The sequence below is a fragment of the Pleurodeles waltl genome, chromosome 3_1 (assembly GCF_031143425.1).
Source record: "Pleurodeles waltl isolate 20211129_DDA chromosome 3_1, aPleWal1.hap1.20221129, whole genome shotgun sequence".
NCBI lineage: Eukaryota > Metazoa > Chordata > Amphibia > Caudata > Salamandridae > Pleurodeles > Pleurodeles waltl.
Window position 1 is genome coordinate 105,122,396 of NC_090440.1, and position 16,030 is coordinate 105,138,425.

The following is a 16,030-nucleotide window of genomic DNA, read 5'->3' on the forward strand; positions in this document are numbered from 1 at the left end:
TGGCAAGTCACATTCAGGGGTCTACTCAGAAAATAAATTTTACAGGTGGTCCAGGGTCTTTATGTTGATAGTGAACCTTCATCTCTCCACAGTGGAATTTAAGGATCCTAGACTGGAGAGACGTGAGAGGGAGGAGGGGCGAGACTGATGCGAGTCCCGAGATGTGACACAAGACGTGATGCTGCGGAAGCCAGGGGCTGGTCATTGGTCATTGGAAGGCGGATTGCTGGACATTGAACGTCGACCATATCGAGTGGAGGTGCGGAGGTAGGAGTGGGTGCTGTACAGGTGTTCTCTTGTTCCTTAGCACCCTCCAAACCCCCTCGTGCTTTTTTCCCGCTAAGAGGGACGTACAGGCCACAAGACACGGCTCGTACGGCCACACCGCAAGGCAGCCATTGGCCATATGGAGATGCTGAAACACAGGCCTGGAGGATCAGATGACTTCCAGCCAGCTGGACGACACCTCTCCGGTTCTTTCCTGCGTCCAAGCCCCACCTCTAAAGGGGCCAGCGCAGGTCACAGACCACGCAGGACACATTGCAAGGTGGCTGCACCCCAGCAGGACACAGAGACACAGAGACGCAGGCTGGGAGGCCTAGACAACCCTCCAGCAGGGTGTTGCTGCAGCCAGGAGGCCGGGCACCCGCAAAAGAGTCTGAACTGGACGTGGAAAGCGGAGTCTCCAAGCACCTCAAGCCCCAACCACTGAGGAAGCCACTCAGGCCGCGCTGCAAGGCTCTCTGCCAGTGGCTGCACCCCCAAAAGGACACTGAGACACGGGCAGAGAGGTCCGGGCACCAATCTTCCGGCTGGGCGTTGCTGCAGTCAGGAGTCCAGGCAGCAGCAGGTCACTGGCAAAGGCAGCACTGTGCGGGGGCCATACAGGTGCAGTCTTTACCCACTGGCTCCCTTAATCCAACGTGGTCTACCACTGTGGGGGCTGAGCAGGCAATACAGGCTGTGCAGTAGGCTGTAGCCGGAGCAGCCTGCAACCCAAAAAGCAGTAACGTGGGTCACAGGCTGGAAGGGACCACAAGCTTCAGGCCACCAACCCAGAGCAGCTGTGCGTCCAAGAACGAAGTAGGCTGCAGCACCTAGGGTAGTGAATCTGTCGGATCTGGCTTCACACGCAGCCTGCTCCTGAAAGGTCCGAGTGGACTGTGATCATGCTTGACCCACAATCAGAGAAGACGCATGCTGCAAGTTCAAAACGTCTGACATTCGTGAACGGGAGCTGCGCGTCAGAAAAAAGCATGGAACAATTGATAGCATCTCGGCCATCCAGGTAATAAATGAGAAATGTGTCTCCTTGAGAGAGGGGTGATCTATGCAACCCTTATCGATTTCCCTATGGCATTTGACAAAGTAGATACAGCTATGCTATGGAGAAAGCTCTCAAGTTTAGGTATGCCAGGTATTTAGATCTGGTGATTGCCCTCCATCCCTCCACCTGGTGTAGGGTGTTCTTAGGGGGAGATGGAGGCCTGTCTCAAGAAATCCCAACTCAGAAAGGGCTAAATAATTGCCTTCAACCCCATGGCAATTCAAAGAAGCCCACTTTCTAAAAGTAAATTGCTCCAAAAGTAAAATCATGTGTTTCCATGGAAAAAAAGCTTTAAATATGACAGATTCTGCTGGTCATTGGGACCTCAGAAACTTGAGAGAGTGAACTTGTATTTTTGGGGGGGTAAAATTGTTTGCGGTAATGTCATCGACAGGGCACACATTGAACATAACCTAAGCAAGGCTCTATCCCAAGCTAATGGTTTAAACGCCCTTTATAGGGTGACAGGCAGGAGACATTTTAAACTTTTCTTAGAGGTATACCCGGCAAAGATACCTCCGTCCTTACTTTATGGCCTAGAGCAAGTTGGAGTTTTTAAATTAGGCTCTTAGATATGCTAGAGGGCTGTGTCCTTAGGAATTTAACATCTGGTAACTCAACCCTCTCAGAAGCAACCTTAAGGCTTGAGATGTGCTGAAGAAGCACATTTGTGCAAGGTCTGGCCAGGATTTTACGCACCGTGGTTAGTCTGATGAAGTGTGGTGATAATTCTCAAAGCTCTTTGTTAAAAAAATCAGGGTGAAATACACCATTGGCAGGAGTTTCACTTATGCCACAGACTTACTACAGTTAGATCCTGCCTCTATTCTTAGACTTTCTCCGGTATAGCTAAAATCCCTTCTTAGGCATGCAACTTGGTCTGCAAGCTTTTGCCTGGATAAGAAGGCCTTTGCACACAGGCAGGTTTTCCAGTCTGTAAAAGATACTATACTATTGAAGCAAATGCAGTCCTATCTTAGCTGGAACCTGCCACATGGGATCAAGACGATTCTGGCTCCAATTGTGACAGGGGCTCCTCCTTCTTAATACATTATGGGCTAGATGGTATGGATATTCTGCTACTTGTAATTTCTGTCAAAATGGCAATCAAGGCCTGAATCATGTTGCCTGGCCTTGCTGTTATATCTTCGTAGATAGTTATGTCCTATCTGTCTTCAACTTTCCTTACGTACTGCATCAGAAGTATTGCAGGCCTTTTCAGACCCCCCAGATGATTTGTTTTGCTACAGAATTTGTAACTTTTTAAAATGCTTTTTAAATTTGTATTAATTTAATTAACGAATTACTTTGTAAGAAATGGGGAATGTTATCTGTTCATGAAGGCTTTTAGGTTATTTATTTTATGGTCTTCCTTCTGTATGTTTGTTTTATGTGGACCTCCGTGGGAGTTCCGTATCATAAATAAAACTAAATTTGAAACTTTAAACTTGTGTAAATTTACTCATGCATAAACCTACTTCTGCACATAGTTGTAAATCTACATTTTGTGCTGTTTACAATTTTCGATTTTGGATTTACTTTTAGATGTAGACTTACAAGCTTCCATCCCTTCAGTTCATGCTGTGGAGATATCTACGAATGGAATTAGAAATGTAAGTTTACTACTAGTAACTTTTTACATTTAGGTGGAGCTGTGCACCACAAAAGTGGAGATCTTCCTATGGGAACACATAGGGAGAATGATTTGTGTTTATTTTAATTTTAAAATCTAATACAAATATTTTAATGTATAATATAAATACAAACTAGTTTAATTATTATCAACATGGAAAAAATAAAACAATGTTACATCACATTAACTGATTAACACAACTGTGCATGACATAATAAATTGAAATGTATTTATTTATATTAGATATGGTATCTCCTAAAGAATAATTTAAAAAAATCCTACCCAGAGAAAATGTATTATTCATATTTACTATTGACTGAATGGCCTTAATTCATTCTTGGTGGTAAGGATACTCAGTTGCAATAGTGACGGAGTATCCTTACCACCAAGAATATGGTCCTCCCACCAATTTAGATGCGTACTGATCTTTGGTTTAATCACAGCAGGGTCTATTCCTCCTCCACCAAGACTGAATCCCTCCAATGGCACTGTGGGGTAATAGTCATAAAGAAGACTTGTAATTCTGCCGACGGATTTTGATGAGTGAAGTTAGAGGTCAATTTTCACTGCCCATCACCACCAGCAAAACTCCGGTGTTAAGGTACAGTAAAAATGTCTAAATCCTTCCCTCGCCATGGGAAAAGACTCCCATGGGGAGATTAGCATTTTCTCTTGTATTTTCAAAAAGAAATTCCACTTTAGGGCTTTCATTCCCAAAATACAAAAAAAACAGTTTGATGCATGTCTCTGTCATGCTGACGGAGATATGTACCAAACTTCGCAAAGCACTGACAATAACCGCTGTGACGGTGGTTCCTGACAACGCTTTAAGAAATGTTTTACAAAATGACCTGCTGGGCTGTCAGTTCTCAATTTGACAGGCAGCAAGTCCATCTGACATAGAAATGGGCCACCAGCCAATATCAAAATCAGGCCCTTAATCATAAAAGTACAGTAACACAAATGTATAAAAATATTTAGATTTTATTTTTAAATGTATATATTTACAGCAGTAACAGTGCTTTTTTTTTAAAAAGAGACAGCTGCAAGCCAAGTTGCAGTATCCTTCATGTTCTGTGAAAGAATGGGGGCAGATCCACATATTCTAAGATTATGAGCTTTCAGAATTAGCAAAAGATATATCCTGGTATACTTAACATGTGAAATGTATTAATGCTCGGAGGGAGGAATCATCACAGAGACAAGCAGGAGGACAGTCCCCCTCTAAACTGTTCTAGGGGAAAGCATAGCAGACTACATATAGAACCTAGTCTGAAATTCAACAGTAGAGACATCTCCCAAAGTCTGGAAGAAGAAATTAATCAATATCAATAAATCATTGCCAATTGTAGTCTGTAGGAGAATGTGTTGCTTATTTCTAGGCTTGGCAGTTTGCCTAGAATCTCTTAGTAGGTACCTGGCAGACATGAGGACCCTGTGGACCCAAGCTGGTTCCTCAGTTTCTTAGCTTCATTTCATATTTCATATTTTACTCGTTTTAGCTGCATATCTTTAGCTGTGACATTTTACACATGTTCCTTCAATGATAATACTTTAGGAGTATATTGTACAAGTTGCTTGTTTTAATTAGCTTTTTTCTCATCATGTAATCAGTACATTCTGTTCAAGGCTAGGAACATAGTACAACATTTTCTAGTGATTGTGTTACCCGTTCAGGAGACAGCTTCTAACATCTAGGAGATAACATTGAAGCAGAGCTGTGCTTCTAACATAGTGAGACTTTATTATGTAAATGATGCTCTGACTTGGAGGGGACAGAGGGACATAGCAGTCACAACTCCTGAGATGAATTGCTTTGTTTGACATGCACCTCTGCTGGTGCTAATCTACCATATTCCCAAAAGGATTGTCATCCACACTTCAGGCTGACTCCTGATACTGTTCCACATATTTTAAGCTAACACTAATTCCTTAAATGTGGCAAGGGAGAAGAGTACACCAGAATGCTCTCTGTCTAGTCTTGGTGTTAGCTACGAGCCTCTAGAATCTCTGGATCTCATTTACCATGGTTGAATTGTTCATTATCTTTACTATGTGTTCAAAATGCTGATAGCTTTTCATTGTCTCATCTGCCTAGAAATTGCAGCTCATTCACTCTATGTAAGATTATGATTGTTTGAATAAATGCATTGAAAACGTATCTCGTGTCTGTCCTGTGTTTTGCCTGGGCATGCATGAGTAATACAACAAAAGGGTGAAGTCTATTTTCATGTCTCCCCTGGGGAGTCAGAGTATCATGTTCAGGGTGCCATTATCACCTTTTACCCTGGCAGGGTTGGGGGTGTAGGTGAGGCACAGTGAGATAGCTAGGAGTTGGGCCGGCGGTGTCAGATGCTGTGGACTGACATAGTCTCCTATATTCTTAAGGTCTGCAGTCCAAAAACACAGTCCTATTATTTTAGTAGGAACCATATAACATGACGCCATCAACTTTCATAGGTCAGGTACTTATTTAATGGGTCTCCAGAGTAGTTTTCTCTTGTGTGCCCAAGGTATCCTTTTCACCTTAATACGGAAACGTCAACGGTGTAAAGGATTACATCCTCCTCAGCTTAATGGGAAGTGACTATGTTTCTCTGTAGGTTGTAACCTTAAAAGTATACCCCACTTGAGTACTTTCCTTCTCTGAATTCCATTTTTAAAATGGTGAATCCAAATACAAATTCTTGCTGATTGCAGACATGCTGTTACACAACAGTTACTTCAAAATGGGCTAGCTAACTGGTGAGGAGATGTTACCTCATGGTCAAAGCACACCATGCGTACAAAACTGACGTTTTTTACCCCTGGGTCAGTTTTCCTGCAGTCAATGCAAATGCAAATACATTTCATACATACACAGTGGCCAATGTACCAGGCCAACGCAGACCATATCAACATCTAGAAAGCCCCTTAACATTAAAGGAATGTCAAAATTGTTTCCAAGGCGCCCTACCATACATTTTAGGTAATGTTTGATTGGGTCCTCTCAGTAATAACGGAGACATATGGTCAGTTCTAGTTGCTTACACACTATGTCCAAAATACAAAATTTAGCAGCAGATGCTCAATGCCCATTATAGAATAATTCAGTTAGATCATACTGACATTTAACACAATTTGTTATGCGAACCTTAAACACTGCCCCATCAAGGGCTGCTCAAGCTGTCCAGTCACAGTTGGCTTTACCTGGGATTAACTCAGTAACTATTAATGCTATTATGAGTAGAGTACCCACCAGATGGGAGGAAATTGCGTTCTGAACAGCACAAAGACAAACTAGCTTGAAGCTTGAAGCAGTGTTTCCCCATACGCGACCCCTAGATAAACACAGACTTGTCACAATGTGCTTGCCACTTGCAATGGTACCCTCAATTGATGACTGTGCCACGTGGGCTACAGTCTTTACTGCAATCTCTACAATAGCTCATGGTACACCATCTCTTGCTGTTTTACTAGATGTGATCAAACAGATACACAATGAAAATGGGGCTTCCCTGGCCCTCGATTTGAGAATGAAACTAATTGGCAACTTTGTACACAATCTTTAGAAATATTAAAGAGGAAGCAGCAGTCCTGCCAGTTTGTCAATGCCCCTCAAGGCAGAGTTTACAAATTGAGGGGCATATTAATGAGTCCCATTTGGGTCACCTTTGCACCACACAATGTGGCCCACTGTACGCAACTACAGGGGGGAAGGACAGGAATGCATTGTATTCTGAAAATACAGTGCATTCCTGCCCTTTCCCTATGATGCATGCAGAGCAGGAAGATAGCTTGCTGCACTGTCCTGCTACACATTTCTCATAAACCTGACCCTCAATATACAGATTGAGGAGGATTTTAAACACACAATTAAAGTAATTTTTGGGGACACACTAACACATAGTTATAACATTCTTTTAGCTGAAAGGATTCGCCACAGGAGTTTGTTAGAACCCTCCCACAAGGGGAAGATGTTAAATTACCATTGTTCTCTGTCCTACTTCCAGAAGAAGTAAAACAAGCCTATGCTGCAGAATCAGCTTTCGCACAAGCACCTGCACTATGCCACAACCATGTGGGTTGGGATAAGGACTAGCCTTATCATGTGATACTAATAAGGTTCAGCCTGCAATTACAACCACAATATCCAATCGAACATGAAGCAAAAGCTCCTGTGAGAGAAATTCTCTCACAACTGGAGTTCAGTGAGTAATTGAGCCCTGTGCATCTCTCATACATTACATGCTATTCTATTCATAGCCATTTTCAGTAGCTGAGCTGGATCATTCTTAATGAATAGTCTTTGGTTATAGATATTCAAACAGCCACTCAAGCACATTTGAAATGCAAAATTCAAAACAGTAAGTCGTTAATGGACAATATTGTCTGTAAAACATACAAAACAACCCTGGATACTTCCAACAGGTTTTTCTGCCAAAATGTGTTATCTGAAAGCAGGGATTTAACTGCTTTTTCCACGCTCTGCTCTCATGCTCATTTTTGCCGGCTACCTCAAGGATTTAGGAACAGTCGAGGTCTGCTCTATGCCCAAGTGACATCAATATTGTCTGATAATGACCATGAGGCATTGCCCTATGTCGATGACATAAATCTAACAGGCGATGACCTCAATACTCATCTAGCCAGAGTAGATCACATTGTTCTTGGATTTGCTGAACATGACTGCAAATTCATTTTCATGAAAGCTAAAATTGTATTTCTTAGCGTCCTTTTGTTAGGGTACATCCTATCCTTAAGACACAAGTTATCAAATGAGGGTAAGTGACCGGCACCACACTTCCTTGAGATGTGTGCCCAATTCCATCCACCAAATACGGTTAAAAAATGGCAATCCTTGTACGCATAAAACCATTGTACAATTTAATTTCCCCACATTTCTCCAGCAGAACATACACACATTTTTAGCTCACTACAGATTGACATGCATGCAGCATGAAACTTACAAACATGTGTCAATAAAAAAACTTGATCATTCGGATAATGCCAGGTGCCATTGGTATCACTTATATCACATTCAGTGAGGGTGACACTGTGCCAATAGCATATAAATCACATCTGTATTCTAATGCAGAAATGTATTTTGTATCCACTGAAAAAATACAGGCTGCAGTTCAGATAGATGTCATAAAGGAAAGACCAATGGCTCATGGGAAATACAAAATCGTTGTTACTCCTGTCCCAGCCTTTGAGGCTGTCACAAATGCCAGTGTTCCAAATTGTGAAAGCATTACATCCTCAATGGATACAATAGACCACTTCCTTGACTGCTACTAATGTAGACTATGGTCCTAATTCACAAAACAGCCCCTGGCTGTGGTGGCTGAGGCCTTGCAGTTGTTTTACGGAGGTTCCACCATAAGTACGGTACCCCTGCCAAGACTGCAGGCCTGAGCCATGACAGTGGGAGCCTTTTGTGAATTAGGACCTATGTTTTTCTGACTCTACACTACAACCTCAAGAATGTTTTCCAGTATGAACAGGAACACCTCATGCCCACTAACATTTTGCCTCTTGATCAGTGTAAACACATTATATATACTGATGGTTGAGCTCAGCTTGCTATAGGCACCAAACACCAATACAAACATCAATACTCCGCTGCTTCAGCAGCTGAATATGGACTAATGAGGGATGGAGGGTTCCACCCTCAACATACCTTTTTGCAGTCCCTAGGGAATTGCACTGCACAACTGACTACATTTAAAGCTTTAAGTCTGGCATTGGAGCATATAGGTACTGTTATCCCCACTCTAATACTGTGTCATTTGTATTATTGTGTCTAGTTTTTTAATGAAACCCCACATTATTGGCACCTAAATGGATTCAGAGATTCCAAATAAAATACTATCAAGCCTAAAGTGCTTTGGGGAAAAGTAGAAGAACCTAAAGATAACCTGCCACTGGCTCAAGTAATACATACACTGAGTCATCAACGTGGTGGAGTACATGTTGTAGGATAATCACTGGCAGATGAAGCAGCCAAATATGCAGTTACCACTGCTACTGTAGCTGTGATTACTCATTCCCACATGTGGTAAGATGTAGAAATAATGGCTGCTGTTAATGCTTCAAGGAATGGCACCCCTGTTACCAAAACCATATCCAGCTAAATATTTTTTCCTTCTTGTGCAACCATTCTGGGGGCAGGTGATCGGGTGATCCCGCACCAAGTTGGCAGGCTATAATTAATTAGAGCTGAAAATTGGGGGGTTACATTTGCCAATGTTGATGTGATGGCTACAGTTTTTATCCTACAAAAATGCTATTTGTGGCATGGTCTGTGTAAACAGGTAAAGCAGTATGTCCTTACCTATGACACATGCCAACAAATTAAAGGTTCCACCATCCAACCCCCACCGCAGACACCCCTCCTAGTCTCATACAAACTGCTGTGGTGCATATATCTAGACCATTCCGGACCACTAAATTTGCATGGTCCATTTAAATATATTCTACTTGCTGTAGATTGTTGCTCCAGGTTTCTCAAGGTGTTGCCACATGCTTGTACTGTTATTGAAGATTTGAAAGTCTGTATCAGGCGTATGCAGTAGCTGCATTCCACTCAGACTAGGGCCCTGCTTTTGGCTCAAACGTATACAGGGACATCATGGGAACCCTGAATGTGGCTGTGGATTATTCCTTCCTATATCATCCAGAGGGAAATTTGACAGAGGAGTGGAAAAATTGAGATTTAGGCAATACGTAATGGCTAAAGTGTTAGGATCAGGTCGCAATTGGTTCCAACAAGGTTATGGAGTCCAGAGAGCATTAAATAATCTGCTTAGAATTTGTTCGGGTGGCCAAACCCCATATGAAGTCCTGTTTGGCATCCAGATGTTTGTCCCTGATCTTGAGGGTCCTGGCCCAGTCACAGCAGACACAGCTTTTGCCATAAATTAACTTCTCACTGTCTTACAGGAACTCTAAGAGTTTAGATATGAGCATTCTACCACGCTCGCTGCCACTGAAGGAGCAAAGGAGCAACCAGCATCTAACGGCTAGTTTGGGATCTAGTTAAAAAAAAAATCCAATGAAGAGAGAATTTGGCCCATCATATTGTTCACTGGTGGCAGGCCTTGAGATTCAATGTACCAGAACTGTGATTTTGCCACCGCTCGCTGGTTGAAGAGATATACTATTTGTCTCTATTGATCCAGTAAAATTGCATCATGTAACCGATCCTACGTAGTTTGCCCCGAGGTCTCCTGAGTAATTCCTTACCCCCTCTTACTACCATACAGGAAATGCCTCTTCAAGTGTTAAAAAACACCAACATTGATTCTCCCAGGTAGGAATGGCAGAGAATTAACTTTTGTTGATTCCATTTACTGTTGCAAGCACAGGAGATACACCAGATAATCCTGGCCCCCTGATATACCTCCATAAAAATCGATATCTTTCCAATCAAATTCACACTAATCTTTATCTACATATGCATGATCCAAAACACGTACGCATCTTCTGATCAAGTAGAATGTTCTTTTTTATGTGTCCATGCACAGAATATGACGTCGATTGAAGGTCACTTTGTGGGACTGATCTCATAAACTCACTGTACGGAAGATCGTCAAATGTGTGACAGTCTGAACTTGTTTTCCTCACATGCACAAGGTATTTTTCTTTGTCTTTAAAATCACATTCTTCTTCTATCTCAGCAAATCATTTTACAAACTTCACAGGTTTAGCTGATAAAGCTCTAAGCTTTTTACCAGTTTTACTCACAGTGTCATCACCTGTAAAAATATGTGCCTTGATAAGAACACTGCAAAAAGAACAGTTGATGGACGGAATGTAGACCAAATCAAACATTCACCCCCAGTTACAGATCTGGGTTTAATCCATCAGTTTTTTTGCTCACTATGCCATTCCAGTTTCGACACAGCCAAATGCAAATAAGTCTTCACCCTGTCCCCCATGGGAATGGTCCAACTCGAACTGCCAGGCCAGGTCCTTCCTGGACCAGAAACAAGCAGCCTGGGACCTTTTTCAGGGTATCATTTCTCTTCAGCTAGGCTAGCTTGAATCTGGTGGCATAGTGAGCAGATGTTTGTTTGCTTTTGTCATAATAAGTGTGCCGGTTATGCCCAGATGTGGGTCTTGGGCTTACTATGCCACTGGATTCAAGCTAGCCTGGCTGATGAAGGGTGATACCCTGAAACAAGTCCCAGGTTGCTTGTTTCCGGTCCAGGGAGGACCTGGTTTGGCAGTTTGGGTTGGACTGTTCCCACGGGGAACAGGTTCAAGACTGATTTGCATATGGCTGGGTCCGAACTGGAGTGGCATGGTGGGTAAAAGAATTGATGGATTTAACCCAGATATGTGACTGGGGGTGAATGTTTGATTGGTTCTGCATTCCGTCCATCATTTGTGTTTGTTTGATGAGAGCAAAGGGCATCTCTTTGGTCACGATTTTGTGGGATTAAGGGCCTCATTCTGACCCTGGCCGGCGGCGGTAGCCGCCGGCCTGGCGGGGCCCGCCAGAAGGCCACCCGCCAGCCCAGCGGGAAACACCCTTCCATGAGGATGCCAGCTCCGAATGGAGCCGGCGGAGTGGAAGGGGTGCGACGGGTGCAGTTGCACCCGTCGCGATTTTCAGTGTCTGCATGGCAGACACTGAAAATCTTTGTGGGGCCCTGTTACGGGGGCCCCTGCAGTGCCCATGCAATTGGCATGGGCACTGCAGGGGCCCCCAGGGGCCCCACGACACCCCATACCGCCATTCTCTTCCTGGCGGCCAAAACAGCCAGGAACAGGATGGCGGTATGGGGCTCGGAATCCCCATGGCGGCGCAGCAAGCTGCGCCGCCATGGAGGATTCCCCAGGGCAGCGGGAAACCGGCGGTACACCGCCGGTTTTCCGTTTCTGACCGCGGCTGTACCGCCGCGGTCAGAATGCCCATGGGAGCACCGCCAGCCTGTTGGCGGTGCTCCCGCGGTCGTTGGCCCTGGCGGTTTTTACCGCCAGGGTCAGAATAATCCCCTAAGTGTTGTTTCTCACCTGTTCTATAACCTATATATAACTCTGATAATCCTTGACTTATGAACATTGCAACAAATCTAAGTAGGACAATAATAAAATCCGTGTCATTTGACAGTATAATGACTTGATTGCAACCATTTCAAACAGCCCACTCAACATGTAGCACAACACAAAGGCCAGCTTTCGCCAATTTCCTATTAGGTTCTTGAACAATATGGCCCATACCTTTTGAATATATCACTGCAAGTACCAACTCCTCATTGACATTCATTCCACTTGCAATATTTGGAAAGTCAGTGTTTACTGAAGCATCAGAAATATTTTGGCGAGTTAACATCTCCAAGTTCATTTTGTTGGATGTTGATGATCAGAATTTATCAAGTTTCACAGGTATAGGTGTCAGGATTTTGATGTAGGCAAGGTCAATTGTTTCACATGTAGACATTTGTCTGATTATCTCACATTCTTTCAAAATAACTGTCAAAGTCAATGTGCAGTTCTTGTAAGGTGTACTCTGACTTTGATATCTGTAGAACAGTATGAACAATCTCTCGAAAGTTCCGCATGGATTAAATCTTCACCATTCGCAATTATGACATAAAGTCCACAACAACAGCAGTTTTCAATGAGGACACTTTTTTTAATTGAAATTCTTAAGGTGAAAGTTTTTTTTCAAGCTCTTGTACTAGTTTGTACTTTACTGGTTTGGTTGCAGCATCTCCATTAAATAATGCGTTTGTTGGAAGACGATCATGCAACAGAAAGTCCTAGATAAATTCATCACTTTCTTTTACTACATCCATCTCCTTATGTGCTTGCAAAAGTTGTTTTTTTGTAACTGTTCTGTAGTGGCTTGCTGGACGAAACCCTTACTATGTCAATCAAAGCGTGGAAGTTTAGGTTTAGTGATTAACAGATTTTTCTCTTTCAATACAAATCTCTCCTGCTTCAGTTCTGCGTATAGTTTCGATCCGTGTTCAAGGACATCTAGTAGATATGTCTTTATATCATTATTCACATATTGTTTGGTCACAAAGTTGTGTAGTCACACAGGCTCAGTCATTTCAAAGGGGTTTCCTTGCTGCTGCATGAAATGAATAAGGCTGTCAACATGTTTATTAAAACGTCCATTCATTTTGAATTTGTCATCTACCTGAAAACATTGCAAATAGAAAGGACTTCAGAGTAAACTATTTTTGATTGAGCAACATATTCACTTTTACGTGTATGACCAACAATTCCCTTAGACCTTTACTGTGGTCTCTGTTTCATATTTGGAGCCACAGTATTAAACCTTCTCTCTGTCTTTCACCACAAAATGTCTTTGGATTAATTTTCTGTAGAGATATGGGGGCATATCTATACTCTGTTTGCACCGAATTAGCGTCATTTTTTTTTTACTCTAATTCGGTGCAAAACTAACTCCATATTTATACTTTGGTGCTAAACACGTCTAGCACCAAGGCCCTGATTTATACTTTTTTTGCACCACATTAACGTCATTTTTTAACTAAAAAGTGGCGCAAACTTACAAAATATTGGCCCTTATTTATATTTTGTAAGTTTACGCTGCTTTTGTGTCAAAAAATTACGCAAAGTGTACCTGTTCTTTGTTAACTTCTGAGACAAGATATGAAAAAACTAGTTTGCCATTTTTGTTCCAGAAAGCATTCCAACGGAATGTTTCTATAGCCTCAGATATGATGAACATACCGTGTAATGAACAAACGTAATGAGTTCCGCTCAATACTAACTGGACACTTTGGCTTCTGAAAATTTCAGCCACAAAAAGTGCATTGTCTATGTCACACCACTGAGATAACCTCCTGCACACCGCAACTTTTGTAATGCGGAAAACGCCAATAATTGGATAAAAATCATCAAATTCTACTGGATTGCTCATAAAAATATCAGCTACAATATGGAAAGCACCTTCATCGCAGAAAATTGTCAGGATAGGCTGGTCTTCAAGCTGCATACACACATCTTAGACATTTTTTAAAGCTGTGTATACTGTTACTTAGTTTGTGAGTCAAGATGGTATTACTGGTAAAAACCCAACCTTCTTCAGTGGGAAGGTATTCTGGGAGATCATAGCATGAATTCCAGCCCACGGAAGAACTTGCTTTTCTTCATCCTTCAGTCCACACTGAAAAAGCGATATGATCAATTCAGCCAAATCAGCTTTGCTGACTGCAGTATCAGGTGGAAGAAGATCTATGCCCTTAGCTACTTTGGGACTTTTTGGTAGACTGGGGTGTATTGCTGGCTTGTAGTGATTTTGCGCATATTGGCAAAGCAGTTCGTTTATAAGCTTTTGAGCTTCATTTGTTTATGCCTACAGCTGACACAGATTGTTTTCCAGCATCTACTTCACTGGTGCAATCTTGAAATAGCACCATGGCAGTATCATGTGTGCTGGATGAAAAAGACAAAGAAGAACTGTTTTCAAAATCAACATTATCAAGAGCTTAAATCCTTAACTGGTAAAGTGACTTGGAAGTGGTGTGCTGTCCCGTTCACAAGATTTTACAGCAATCCTATTCATTGAAGTACTTGTCAGAGATTGCGTGGGCAGTCATCATGTGTAGCATAGTTTTCTTTCTGCTGTGATGTAATTCATAAAACATGATTTGGAAAAGACAGTACATTTGCATAGCATGAGCCTTCATGGATTGTATTTCATTTCCTTGCTTATAACTTCAAGGCCATCATCAATGTTGTCGGCTTCTGTTCTGAACTCAATAACTTTAGTTTGTAACCATTTTGCTCTGGTGATAATAAACAATGATGTAAAAAATTTAAAGACAACATAAGGCATTCTTGATGACTCCCATGATTTTCGGAGACCAAGGGCATCACAAAATTTGTCATTAAGTTCAAAATCTGAATCTTTCAGGATGTTTCATAAAATGGTTCCTGCTGATTTTACTGCAGCCTGTGATCTTATTTTGGCAGCAAGAGCTTAAGGCATCAAATTAGCTGAGAACACTGAAAGTGGCTCATTTTTTTCGTTAGAATGACAAAAATGAATTCTGTCATTGTACATTCTCACCAGAAAAATCTTTATTTGATTAGTATGGATCAATACAATTTTATTAATGTTGACCATTATTTCTCTGATCTCACTGAGTATGAACCTATAGCCAGCACTAAAGAGTTGCTTTAAAACTTGATTTGCTTTTTCAAAGAGTGCAAACTTAACTGAAGGCTGGCAGTTACGTTGCTGCTGGGAGCTCATTGTACATTCATATTTTTGAATGTATGCATGCATGCATTGCGGTTGGGCATACAAATATGCAGAAAATACATTCATCTCACTGTTTAGATCAGCTACTAGCTGCTGATAAAAACATTTTTGCCCTTTGAGACTCAAATGCTCTGTACTTTGTTCTTTCATCAATCCCTTTGGCCCTTGTTCTGGCTAAGCCACAGATAACACATTGAAGATCGTCTGCTTTCTGATCAGTTGTTGGAGGTGGACGAGGGGTAGCCATAGATCCTCTAAGTGGATGGGTATTGAGTTTGGGTGATGTCACTTTCTCAGAAGCCTCACATTCTTGTTGTGATTCACTGGTGTCTGCTATTTTTTTACATTTTTTTCCAATATTTATTTCTATTGTATATGACTTGTAGCATTTATTGTGGCAATAATGAAGTGGTTGATCTTCTTCACCCATCAGTTTCAATATTTTGTGAAATTTATCTTGCAGTATTTCTGTTTCATCTCAAACTCTTTTCAGTCCAGCTGCAGTAGATGTTAGATTTTCTTTTGGATTAGTTTGGCATATGACGCTTAATTGTCATTGTTGAAGGGTCCTCAGATTTTTTAGTTAGCAACACTCTGTCAGGAAGTAAAAATCCTCTGCTACCACCTGCATTGCTCATGTTTACGAATTTGAACAGAAATCCTGAAACAAAAGCAATATTGAAATAAATTACTAATACAATGGCTAAAACATTATAGAGTCATCATTTTCGAAAATTGAGGAAGAGTTGCTCTGAGGAGTTATTTTCTATCTCTGTAAGACTACTTGACCTTCAAAACCTATGTTTGACACCAATATGAAGTATACAGGCCTCAT